Here is a 14,085-nt window from a genome sequence, read left to right as displayed (position 1 = left end):
CAATTTAGAATCTTCACTTTGTATACAAGCTTTTGTGTAAATATTGGCATTCCTGGTGCAGTGGTTCTTGAGAAGAAGATTTTTTAAACATTTTCCTATGTATTTCTATGTTAAACTTTGAACCCCGCCTGGGGCCCCAGTTTTGGTCCGAGGGTCACGATTTTTACAATTTAGAATCTTCACTATGTATACAAGCTTTTGTGTAAATATTGGCATTTCTGGTGCAGTGGTTTTTGAGAAGAAGATTTTTTAAACATTATCCTATGTATTTCTATATATGTTAAACTTTGAACCCCGCCTGGGGCCCCAGTTTTGGTCCGAGGGTCACGATTTTTACAATTTAGAATCTTCACTATATATACAAGCTTTTGTGTAAATATTGGCATTTCTGGTGCAGTGGTTCTTGAGAAGAAGATTTTTAAAACATTTTCCTATGTATTTCTATGTTAAACTTTGAACCCCGCCTGGGGCCCCAGTTTTGGTCCGAGGGTCACGGTTTTTACAATTTAGAATCTTCATTATATATACAAGCTTTTGTGTAAATATTGGCATTTCTGGTGCTGTGGTTCTTGAGAAGAAGATTTTTAAAGACATGCACCCTATACTCACTGTTTCGCAATTATCTCCCTTTTGAAAAGGGCTATGCCCTTTATTTTAACAATTTATAATCCCCTTTCCATAAGGATGCTTTGTACCAAATTTGGTTAAATTTGGCCCAGTGGTTTTTGAGAAGAAGTTGAAAATGTGAAAAGTTTACAGACGGACGCACAGACGGACAGACGGACGGACGGACGGACGACGGACAACGGGTGATCAGAAAAGCTCACTTGAACCTTCGGTTCAGGTGAGCTAAAAAGAGAGAATAGTTTAAGCAATCACATATCTCATAAAACTTGTTATAATTTCCCACAAATTGTTTGCGAGTGGTTTTCATAATCTGAGTATCTACAGTTTTTCAATAACATATATTTTTCAAGCAGAATCCTGTTTTTTATTATTTGTAGTTTCAGCTTTTTGACATGATCCAAACTAGACTCAGTGGATCTTAGTCCTATATGATCAATCTCTGAAACAGAGAAACAGCCCAATGTTAAAACTTCCCTATTTTTAGAACCACCGCATAGTGAAGTACCATCATATAATGAAGTATCAGCATGTAATGTTGAAGTATCAGCATGTAATGTTAAAGTACCATCACGTAATGTTAAAGTATCAGCATGTAATGTTAAGATTATCAGCATGTAATGTTAAAGTATCAGCACGTAATGTTAAAGTACCATCACGTTATGTTGAAGTATCAGCATGTAATGTTAAGGTACCATCATGTAATGTTGAAGTATCAGCACGTAATGTTAAAGTACCATCATGTAATGTTGAAATATCAGTATGCAATGTTGAAGTACCATCATGTAATGTTGAAGTATCATCATATTATGAAGATTACCTACATGAGGCAGTTGAGGCGTTCCATAGAAAAAAATTGATTGTGTTAATATATATCCTATAGAGGTCGTGAATTAAGAAAACATTGCAATGTGGAATGCTTGAGTTGATAGTACTATCAAGACAGAAGTTGGGGCATCTTTTATATGGTTCAAGATTAAATAGATTCTTTTAGAGATACTTAGAATAATTCATTTCAGGAGGATTTCTATGAATATATGTAAACATTTTTAGGCATTTGCGTAAAAATAATGAATAGAGTAAGATTTGTTTGACTGGCGCTAATGTTCAATGGACGTGTATCTCGATTATTGTTAAAATGAAACTATGTCACTATCCGACTCAATGATAATAAATTAAATCCAGTCTGCACATATTAGATGTATTTCCCAATTAACTATGGTAAAATTCATTGTATTCATCGTCCGTCGCGACGTTTCCCTTATGAATATAAATGTACATGTACATGTGATTTTTTGTTTTCCGATGAACTAAAGAGAATTATAATTTAATACTGGAGGGCAAGAGTCTTATTTCAATTATATAGAGTGTATTAAGTCCGATTTGTTTTTTTTTGAAAAGACTGGACGGTCAATAGATTACCCATCAGACAGTTGGTTGTCCATAAATTTCATTTATATCTGCAAACTATTACCATATATTATATCAGATTATGGTTACTCGTTTGCATTTTACACTACAGACGAGATATTTGAAAGTAAAAAAAATATCTTTGTAGACAAGTTGTTGAAAAAATTATGAATTTAAAAAGTTGTACTCCTTCATTTATTTTTTTTTCTTTTAGAAAGGGGAAGGCTTCCGTTATTTGTTATTATTTATTCTACAATTATGATTACATATTAGGCAAAATTTCTCTCTCCGGCAGAGAAAAATAAAATTAGTCATATATCGAACAAATACTTGTTGACACAAAAAAATATTGACATTTTTAAAAAATCCATTGATTGACTGTATGTACTCTGTTTGTGTGTAGTCCAGGTCGGTAGAGAAATTATAACTGACAGTCATACAGGGTGACTATACTTTTAATATTCTCAAATAATAAATATACGAAAAACCTACAATAAATTTATAAATATTAGTAACATTGGCAATTACACTTTTTTATAATTATAACAGAATATAGGCATTAGAATAATTATAGTTACCAAGCACTGCCAAGTATTCAGTTCCATGGAGTGTATATCATACATAAGTCGGTTCCCTTAAGTCTGAAGCGCCGAGTGAACACTGAAACAATAACATTTATTACCTACACTGGTTACATTCGATAACTGTGGATTTTCTAACATTTAGAATGAACAATGTATGATTTTGAATATTTAATTGATTACAAATGCTGCCAAGCAAAGACTCAAAGATCAGTTTGTGCAGAAATGGTCTGTTAAAATTGTAGAATCTCCAAAACGCCACGCATATTAATCATTAAGATCTTGGATATGAAAATTTCGAAAGTAAAATTATCGACCTTCCGTAGAAACTGATAGATAGTTAGGCATTCCTCTTAATGAAAGATGCTGTACTTTATGTAATAATAATCAAATACCGGATGAAGTGGACTTTATGTTTGAATGTAATGACAAAAATACTTATAACCTAGATTTTGTAGAAAACCAATGCCTACTTCAAAACATAGAAAAACTGTTCATTTATACATAAAATTGTTAGAACCATTTTAACAGGAGCTTGGACTTTGGGTAGTTATGTAAAACAACAGTATGACGTAGTGTATCTGACGGGTACGATGCCTTAACCACAAAGAAGGTTATAGACTCCTAAGCAATGATCTGTCATACGGCATATTGAATATTTTGACATTTTTGACCGGTGCAAAAATGCCAAGTTTGCAATGGTGTAATTATCCGGAACAATGTTAATTTCAAATTAAATCTGAGGATTATAGCGCATAAAAAGCGTCTCCCCGTATCTGTTCAAAGAAAGATCTCAACGTATTCGTTTATTAATTGCCAAAATTCATGAACAAACCCTAACCCTATAGTCATGTACTTTTACCACAGAGGCCTACGGATGTTTGAACTTCTGTGCTTAATAAAAATGCACTGATACTCAAACTACTAAATGTGTAATTGTTTTGATCGGCTTCAGCCGGTTTTTTTTTTTTTATTGTTTTTTTTTTTTTTTTTTTTTTTTGGGGGGGGGGGGGGTTGCAATGAATAAATCTATGCAATAAACATTTTTGGATGAAAACAAATATGCATGTCAAGCATAATAAACTTTTCACATTTTTCTGAGTATTTTTTTTACTTTCCCCTTTGCATTCAATATTCGTAAACCCTGTGACTTCTAAAAGTAAATAGCTAGCATTCTATTGCCGAACGTTTCAAATAACGTGACAAAATTTGTCCCCCAACATCTGAATGGTTATCCAAAAAGTTATTGTACATGATCCTTTGCTTTGGTATTTCTAATTGTGTATTTTAGAACCATTTTAACAGGAGCTTGGACTTTGGGCAGTTTTATAAAACTACATTGTGACGTAGGTCTGTCTATTTCATTGCTGAACACTCAGCCATTGCTCTTTGAAATCAACATGATTTGTCTGGTTTTTGAGCTGAGACTACGCAATCTGTGTATATTTCACTTGAAACCAGCGTCATTTTCAACTTGTTTTGACGCAAAAAAAATATAATGACATCTTACCGAAAGTCCAAGGTCTTGTTAAAATGGTTCTATATGTTTGCCCTCTTTGAACATGTGTACTTTTTCCTCTTTATGTACACCATGAACCGTCCCTGACGGATTGAGTCATGTGAGTGGAAATAATTTGAATTAAATCGATGACCACTGCAGTACCTGCTGAACTATGGAAGAAGTGATCTTGACATAATTAAACATGTTTTCTCCTTTAATGGAACAAAACCTTTTTAAGAATGACATACTTAATTGATATCGCTCTCAAGCACTAACAATTGTCAATACATGCACTAGTATTTCGCGTGCTTGACTTAAGGTCGAACATTCTGGAAAAACTACGGTGAATATATAGACTGTACAATGACAATTTCTTTAATCATTAATATAGATATAATCCAAATTCTAAAGTTTTGTCTATTTCGTTTATTTTTGATATAGAAATAATCCAAATTTTGATGTTTCTTAAGGAGGCTTGTCTAATTATTTTTAACCTACTTCTACTTCTAATATTTTAAAAAATACCTTGCGTGTTGTTTTAATACTATAATATCAATTATTTCAAGATTAAAAAGAAATAAATTACTTACAGCCCTGATTCCCTAGGGGTCGACTCGACAGTTAACACCTTAGAACCCTATGTTGTTGAAAAGGGTTGAATTTTTGCGTTTTCCGCATATTTTTTTCTGTTTTAAGGATTTCTTTTACTTTCAAATATATAAAAACTATTGTCAAAAGTCACAAACAAATGAAATTCTAAGAAATGTTTGCTTAGTGTTTTGGTCCAGAGATATTATCAAAGTTTATTTTTTCTTATTAAAAAATTGTCTTATTGTGGTTTATATTGGCTTATAAAAATTAGTTTTTGACGCCCTAACACTGAAAGTGTTAATATGTTTCTCTTAGTACGCTTAAAAAAATTACCATCCCGACTTCAAAATGAAGTAATCCTATTTTGGGGTGCTATAATCAGAGTTTAAGATACCGGAAAACGATGACGCATTTACAAGCGCCATTTTAACCTATCAAATTTATAAATTCATACTATTTCGACTAATAAACGTTACATAAAATGTTGATTTTGTATAAGTACACAATTCAAAAGAAAGTCATAACTTTGCATCTTCGACTGCATGAAAATCAAAAGATGCACCAAGTCATGCGCACTCGAACTGTGATCGGCCTTGTTATTACAATCTATACATAAGAATACCTTTGCGAAACGCAAATTATGCGGGTTATGTTATTTTTTTCTGCAATGATTGCTACCTTCATAACCCACTTGAATCATCAAAGAAAGAACTTTATTGTTTATATTTACATTTTTCTTTTAAAATATTAAAGATTGATTGTAAAAAGTAAGTTAAAATTACTGTTGATTTACATCAGTAAACAGCCAAATGAATCTGAATCCGACACCATCATGATTATTTCGAACAGTCCGTGAATTTTCTTAGGTCACTGTTGGTTTTGACCAATTAATATACGGGGCGTGTTTATTTCAGTCCGTATGTTTCTATTGAGCTATGAACTAACTATAAGTGTATGTAAGAAATGAAATCGCTGGAGCATTACAACAGTGAAAACGTCATTCAAGCGGGAAAAGTTCACGTCAAACGTCGACCACACAGACTCTGGTACATGTATCGGCATCAGATATGTGGTAAATTATATAATTACCACAAACTATTGAGTAAATGACAATTCTTTAACAGTTCAGACTGCATGGTTCCCCAAACAAACAAAAAACTAACAGATAATAGGATGGGTGCAATTTTTAATTCAAAAGGGATTAATGTATCTTACTTTAATATATACAAACATTAACTGGGATGCCTTTGCCGATAAAACTTAACCTTTAACCTATCCTATCACCCCCACCCCTTTTTAACACTGTCTCTGCTTCATAATTAAACGATAAAGTACTCCGCAAAACAACCTAGTTGATCACGAACCTTCTTTTGTGTCCTTAAAAATAATCTTTTTTAAACAAAAAGTTTGTTATAACATTTGTTAAAAACGAGTATAAACATGGCCCTGAGTTCTCCCATACACGGAAGAAGACGGGAGAGTTCCTCAAGTTCCGAATATAGATACAGGTACATCGCATTTGTATCCGTCATTCGAAAACCTGTTACTTGTACCAGTACTCAGGGATACACAAATCAAATCCGGGGGCTACCAGTGTTTTCTCAGAGCTGTCCGTCGGATTATTTGTGTACCAGCAGGTTTCTCTTTCTTTTGTTGACTGCAATGTCAGATATATGCTAAGCTTTATCATATACAGTAAGGGGATTAAAAAGTATTCTCAAATAACTCTAATAAAGACCTGTATCAACCAGTGCGCGGGTAAAAAACAAACTAAACCTACAGATTCATAACAAAAATAGTTTGGCAGCATCTTAGTATGCATTCAAGCTCTCGTAGTGCTTTGCTGATTATGGCTGATATTTAGATCGTAATTTATGGTTCTTTGAGGTTTGAAGACATGTTTATAGTACTGCACATGGGTAAGATTAAGGGATGGTAATTTTCATATATGTAGATTCAAATTCCACACTTTACAATCCTATTTTACCAAGCTAATATTGTAGGCGGAAGTGGTGGAGGCAGGAAATTTGGACAGAGTATAATATTCCACCCGGTACCGCAGGTAATTATAGTATAGCGCAGAAGAATTAAAAAATTAATTGATAAATTTGTAAAATCTCCATTTTGACGAAATTACGCCGTCATCGTGATAAACACGGAAGGAATTGAGACAATTTGTCGGATCGCAAATTACTTAAAATTCATTTAATCTGAAGTTTTATTTGAGAAACATGAAAACCATGGAGGGTGCAGTCACAGACTTCTCCTTTGAACTTTATCGAGTCCTATGCAAGGAGAGCGAGAATCTGTTCTTTTCCCCCTACAGTATATCGGCAGCTCTTATGTTCACGATGTTGGGCGCCAAAGGCGCATCCGAGGAGCAGATAAAACAGGTACTGGGAGTTGCAGGAGTTCCTAACCCCCACCAGGCGTACCAAAAGCTGCATGCCACTCTCATGAGTAAGTCCAGGGATGGGGCAAAGCTCGCCATAGCCAACCGGATATTTTCCAAACTCGGTCTGGAGATCAAAGAGTCGTACAAAAAGGAATCGCTGGAGCATTATCACAGTGAGATAGAATTGTTGGATTTTGTGGGAGACCCGATAGCATCGAGTTCTCGAATCAACACCTGGGTCGAGGAGCAGACCAACGGTAAAATCCAATGTTTGATTCCAGAAGAACAACTTCAAGTATCTCTAATTGTTCTAATCAATGCTATCTACTTCAAAGGGGTTTGGGAAAATGCGTTCGAGGTCTGGAATACAAAGAGAGAACCATTTCAAATATCTGAGACAGAATTGGGCACGGTTGAAATGATGAATATGGAAACGGATACATGGCTGATTAGCATGTCTAAACCCTTGGATTGCCAAGTTCTGAATCTTCCATACAAAGGGGGAGAATTAAGTATGATAATCGTTCTTCCGAACAAAGTTGACGGGTTGTCGACATTGGAATCCAACTTGTCAGCCGACGCGTTTCGGAAACTAACAAACGAAATGTACCGTGAGAGAGTCGTTGTCTCCATACCCAAATTTAAACTGGAGAGCTCGTTTCAACTGAATAAAGTCCTCCGTGGGATGGGAATCATCGATATATTTACCCAAAAAGCCGACTTCGGTGCCATGATGGAAAACCCGCAAGATGACACTTTGGTATCTGACGTCTTTCACAAAGCGTTTGTTGAGGTCAACGAGGAGGGAACGGAAGCTGCTGCTATCACAGGACATTGGAAGATTCCGCATTGCATGCCACCAGAACCAGTGGTGTTTAAAGCGGACCACCCCTTCCTCTTTCTCATCAAAGAAAATTTTACCGGGACTGTATTGTTTATTGGTCGCTTCTTGAAACCAACTAACTAGAATCATCGCATGTACATTTGTAAGGCTTATTTTTAATAGAAAAAAAAAACTATTTTCAAAATTTATAATAATTACATATTTTATGTTCTTGTATAAATTGCTTGCGGATTTCATTTTTATACAAAACATATGTACATTTATTTTGTCATTGTTTTTAGTATAAATCTACATATTTTGTACTTTAAATTGTAAAATTTATTACAGATAAAAGCTGGAAAATGAAATTATCTTAACTTTTCGAAAACGGACTTAAAATTGATGGAAAGTTCGCCAACCTTTTTTCTATCGTTATCCAATGGAAACAATTCATAAAGAAGTAATCATCGACAACCATTATCTTTTAGATATTTCAAGAATATCTAGTTAATATATTTTAAACATTTTATTGAGAGTTAAATAGCAATCCATGGTTGTTAAAGTCTTAAAGGAAGAAAAAATAATAAAAAAGTAAGAAATGACATGTGGTGATAACGAACAGTCTTTAAAATCAAAATTCCCACAGAGAAGAGCAGAGCGAACAGGGACCTCTTAAAACGTTAGAGGTATGATCAGGTGCCCTGGAGCAGTATGCATCCTCTGCTGACTGGTCACACCCGCCGTGTGCTCTTTTTCGTAATCGAGAAAACGGAAAAATTCGTAGGAAATTAGGCAATTAACTATGGTCTCACAATCAGCATGAAAAACGGCAGTCAGCATGCGACCCAGTGGAAGATTGTATTTGCTGACAAAATCGATATCGACCATAGAACTTACGGAAATATGACTTCAATCGAGACTGTTGGAAGTCCTCTTTTATCAACGTGTTTGTCAGTAGCTTACCCAGCCTTAGAAACTGTTCATATGTAGACCTTGCCCTTGCGTGTCGAATTAACTAAGAGAAAACAACAGTTACTTCATATGCAGGTGATGAAGGTATATTGCTACAAAAGTAAGGAAAATTGACTATAGAAAAATTTAAGTCATCGCGTTTATCATAAAGTTTTGTTGTTAAGTTTCCAACAATGTCTCTTTCCAGTAAAATATCCAGATACATGTATGAAGCAGATAACGCAGACTGTGAAATAGAAAAAATAATGAAAATAGAGAAAGAACTAGAAAAGAAAACAGGAAAATCCCTCGGGATGACAAAACAAAAATCAAAGTACCGAATTACTGACGGGATTTGGTTTTATTGATTACTAGACTTTGACACGGGTTGACACTGCATATGACATCGGACATTTACAAAATAAACACAGCGACACATCGTATTGTTTTTACATTTACATAACCAAGCTTTAAGCTACAACAATGCTATTTATTTCACTACACTCTGCTTAGTTAAAATAATCTAACTGTGCCTTCACAACAGTTAAATTGCCTCCTATATACCCGTAATGTAGCAAAACATTGCAGAATCGTTCCGAAACGATTTTGGAGAAAATTAATGAACCGCATTGAAAAAACTAACAGTCAAATTATTACTAAAACCGATTTGGTTGGACTTTTCCGATCGCGTCGCGTTCAACTTTTTCAGCTACGTCATACATAAACAATACCCGCACCTTAACCACAATTTTTTTATTGGTGGATTCAGCTTAATGCTGATTGGCTGCTGGTTAACTAAGACTAAATTATGCACGGACAGAACAGCAACATATCAGAGAATGAAAAATTCACATGGGTACTCGTGACTGTCGAAATTTGGCTATTTTTCGAAAGTGTACACTTGTGATAAAACAATACATACGGTACATAACATTAATAGCTGTAGCTCTGTGTATAAATTTTGGGTTAGAAAATATAAAGCTACAGTGCATACAATACTTACATGTACAAAAAAACTTTACGGCAATTTGCCGCGTATAAAAATAACGCTTTTTTTGAAAAAGATTTACATCATACCATACCAAATTTTGTGCAAATAATCCATTTAAATAATTCTTCATTTAGTTTACTACTGTTAATAATTGTATTTTACTTGCCCCCAAACGTTCTCCTATTAAACAACCTTTAACCGTACTCGGAAAGTGGATCAAAAATTGTATTTTTTATGCAAGTAAACAAACCAGTATTAATGTATTGAGCTGGTGATCGGGGGTTCAGAGACAGGTAAAATAAAAAAAACTGCAGTAAATGGTTTGTGGATATTTTAGTTTATATATTTACACCGAAAGTGATAGGGCAACAGAAGAGAAACGAATCGGACACCTGCCTAATACAGACGCACATGTATGTACAAACCCCCTTGCATTCTCCACTTCCGTCCCGTTCTTTCACACTATCGTTCAATTCTTTTATTGACTGTCGATTGCCGATCGAAACAGGCACATAGCATCAGAGGGGGCCAGGGCCCTCCCCCCCCCCCACTTTTTCTCGCAGCAACAAATTTTAAAAATTTTACATACAAAAAAATAAATTAACATGGAGTTGCCCCCCCCCCCCCCACTTTTTTGGAAGTATGTAAAAAATTGATATGAAAATAAGGAAATGAGGATTGAAATTGAATTAAAAAAAATACTACGGCAGCCCCCCCCCCCCCCCCACCACGGATTAGGATTTTGAAGATTTTGAAAAACTTTCAATTTCTACTTTTTATTTACTTGTCAAGATTTTTTGGATGAGTCTGCCCCCCCCCCCCCCCCCACTTTCAAAAACGATGCTACGTGCCTGCGAAAGGTGAAGAAATCGAGGAATTCATATCTATCACTTCGACTGGCAAGTTAGTAGGTAATACATGTGTATTATACATTTACGGAATTTACATGAAACGAACGCTTACCACATGCAACTTTTTTTCATAATGCCGTTCTCTGGACCGTAGCTTGAGGCTATGGTTTAACGCCCGTTTACAGAGAGAGAGAGAGAGAGAGAGAGAGAGAGAGAGAGAGAGAGAGAGAGAGAGAGAGAGAGAGAGAAAAGAGAGAGAGAGAGAGTTTTGCACAGAATTTAAACATTGGGGATAGTCGATTTCGAATGAATAATATTGGGGAATATGAACTGTTCTGAGTAATCCTTCAGCTCTGGCCCCGAGGTTATAAAACTTTCTTGAGTACGATCTCGTACTCCAAATCGTACTCCGTGCTCCAAACCGTACTCGTACTCAAGGTATCGAGGTTATAAAACTTTTTCATACTCGTTCTCGTACTCCGGCTGAGTATAAAACGGAGATTTTCTGAGTAAGCTTTGAAGCTTTCTCAAAGTCGTACTCAAAACATTTAATCTAAATAAAATGCAGTGCAAACATATAATATTGTTCATATTGTAACGTTGCTGTATTATATGCTATAATTTAATCATATATACATGTATATGAATTAAAATGAAAAGTTTTTACCACTTTATTAATGACATATCTACATGTAGATATAATGGAGGTGAATTTTAGAGTAAGTGCGAACTGCAACCAAGATTATCAAAATAACTTTTAGATAGTTTGCTTCATTAATTAATGTACATATATACATGTAAATCTACTATCGTTGAATAGCTCGACTTTTTAAGAATTCTGTTTTTAGTCAAATACGACCCATACACCCCATCATTTAAAACAAAGAAATCAATGTACATGTATCGTTATTAATCAATTTCAATCAGATGCACTTGCTGGGTCCCTTTTTGATTATAGTGAAGATGTAGGTTAGTTCTAAACATTACAAACGATGGGGGATGCATAAAAGTCTAACACTTTCTATTACTTAATTATTAATCAATTATCATTTATATATATGTTGCATGCCACAAAACTTAGAAAGGGAAACATTTTATAGAATAAGCGGTAAATCAGTGGCGGAGTAAAGGAGGTCGCACCCGGCGCCCCCCCCTCCCCCCACAGCCATAAAAAAAATTGTCCAAATAAAGTTAAATCAAACTCCTTCTGGCAAAGAAAATGTACAACTTGCGAGTCTTAATTATCTTTTTTTTTTTTAACTTGGGGGATTTCTCTACATTAGACAAAATTCAATGGTGCAATATGAAGAAAACGCGTGTGTTCAATGGTGTAAAAAAAATTTTGGTTACGCTGTCCTTGTGTTCAAATATGTCCAGTCACCCATATACCCACATTTAAGTAATTGGTTATACTAACTAGTGTTTTAACGACTCTTACATTGTTATTATAATATAAGCTGGTATATATAGTTATCTTTTATTAAAACTTCATTAATTTACATTTTCCCATTGAACTTGATTTTTAAACTGATTATTTTACAGTCATTCGAAAGAAAAAAAATAAAAGGATATGTTTCTTAGATTTCTACAAGACAGAGGGATTTGATGACTGTAGGTCTTAAATCTACAAACCTTTAAAAATTGTAAATAATTTTATTACTTTAAGTATACCGGTAATCACGAGAAGAAATATCTCAAACGTCTATTTGAATATCAAAGAAATTTTACCATGGAACATCACCTACGTTACGATCTTTATTATTTATTTCAAATTAAAACATCGAGAGCATAGACATGTCTTAGTATACGTAAGGTAAAATGCATTGTTAGGCTTAACATTTGATAAAAAAACGCTCGAATATAAGAATGGTGGGTCCCGCTGACCCCATAGTCTTAAGTATTATATTAGCATCTTTCTAAAATGAATATTTAAAAATAAAATTTGGTGTTATGACATCAAATTTTATTCTTAAATACACAGTTATGGAAAAACATTCAGTATGATCGACCTATATATTCTGCTTGAGAATTCGGGCAATTAACAGTTAATTAAAAGCTTGTTTATGTAAAAAAAAAAAAAAAAAGAAAACACTTTAATTAATCATAACCCGCATGATAGAAGCTAGAATTTATGAGAGAGAGAGAGAGAGAGAGAGAGAGAGAGAGAGAGAGAGAGAGAGAGAGAGAGAGAGAGAGAGAGAGAATTATTGTTATTCTATGCAATCGATCGAAAATAAATGTACTACTGGTGATAAAATAGCTTCTTCGCATTTTCATGTGAGAGATTTTTCTCTATATAGCTCAGCTGTGGGAATATTCATCTCTTAAATTGTTTTATTTCATTAGCAAGTAACTATTTTGATAAAGTAACCAAATATTTATGTCCAATGCATCAAAATTAACACATGTATTTCGAATTTTAAAGATGAATTAATAGGAAACGGCTTGCTCAAAAATATCAAATGACGTTACTTAAGATTAAAAATGACACAGTACGTGTATGTATAAATTCTAAACACACATTTTCAAGCCTTGACTAAGTGAGAAAAACTTGAACCATCAATAAAACCCCACAAAAGGGTTACAGCAACTTTAGTACACAGTTTCCTTGAACACGTTGTTTCGGTTTAACGTGGTCCTCATATTAGAAATTTCAAAAATATTTCAATTAGTAAATTTTCTTAAACTCTCGTGCACATTCCCAAAAATATTGAAATGAGAAACTTTACGTGTGTCCTTGGCTTTTGGCATATGTTCATTGATGCAATTCCAACCCCCACCCTCACCCCACCCCTTCAATATAATAGATGTTTTTTCTCACAAGAATTAAGGCAAATATAGTATGTTGCAATTAAATTGGAATACCCATATAATTTCCTTAGTGTATACTTTCTGAGTGTGAAAATAAACGGATCTTCTCATTAATTTTGTGATTTTCTCAAGTATATGTTTCTATTTTTTAATTAAACTCTTCCCTTTTTTTCCTAATACAGGAACTGCTCACTAAATATCTTAATAGATATCCACTTGGGGGCAGGAAAACTTAAGATATATCGAACTAAATTCTATGGTAAAATACTCTCTTCATATCCGTGTAAATTCTTACTTCTTTCTTTTATATTCATATCGTTCTTTACAACATAATTATACTTAATCATCACATGCATAAATCACTATCTGAGTCTCATGAGAGAGAGAGAGAGAGAGAGAGAGAGAGAGAGAGAGAGAGAGAGAGAGAGAGAGAGAGAGAGATTTGACATAAACACAAATTGTTGATAATTTTACCAATTACACTGGATTTATCATCTTTGTTGCACAAAAATTCATAAGTTATAGATACAGACACATCTCCATGCTTGCAGATGAA

At 34.2% G+C, this 14,085-nt stretch overlaps 1 pseudogene; it reads left to right on the top strand.

Moving 5' to 3' along the window:
• The first annotated feature begins 6,891 nt into the window (after positions 1 to 6,891).
• LOC105338022 (serpin B3 pseudogene) lies at positions 6,892 to 8,288 on the top strand (annotated as a pseudogene).
• The last annotated feature ends 5,797 nt before the right edge of the window (positions 8,289 to 14,085 follow it).

Source organism: Magallana gigas, chromosome 8 (genome assembly GCF_963853765.1).
Source record: "Magallana gigas chromosome 8, xbMagGiga1.1, whole genome shotgun sequence".
Taxonomy (NCBI): Eukaryota; Metazoa; Mollusca; class Bivalvia; order Ostreida; family Ostreidae; genus Magallana; species Magallana gigas.
Note: the sequence above shows the minus strand (reverse complement) of the source record. Positions and strands in the feature narration are given on the sequence as shown.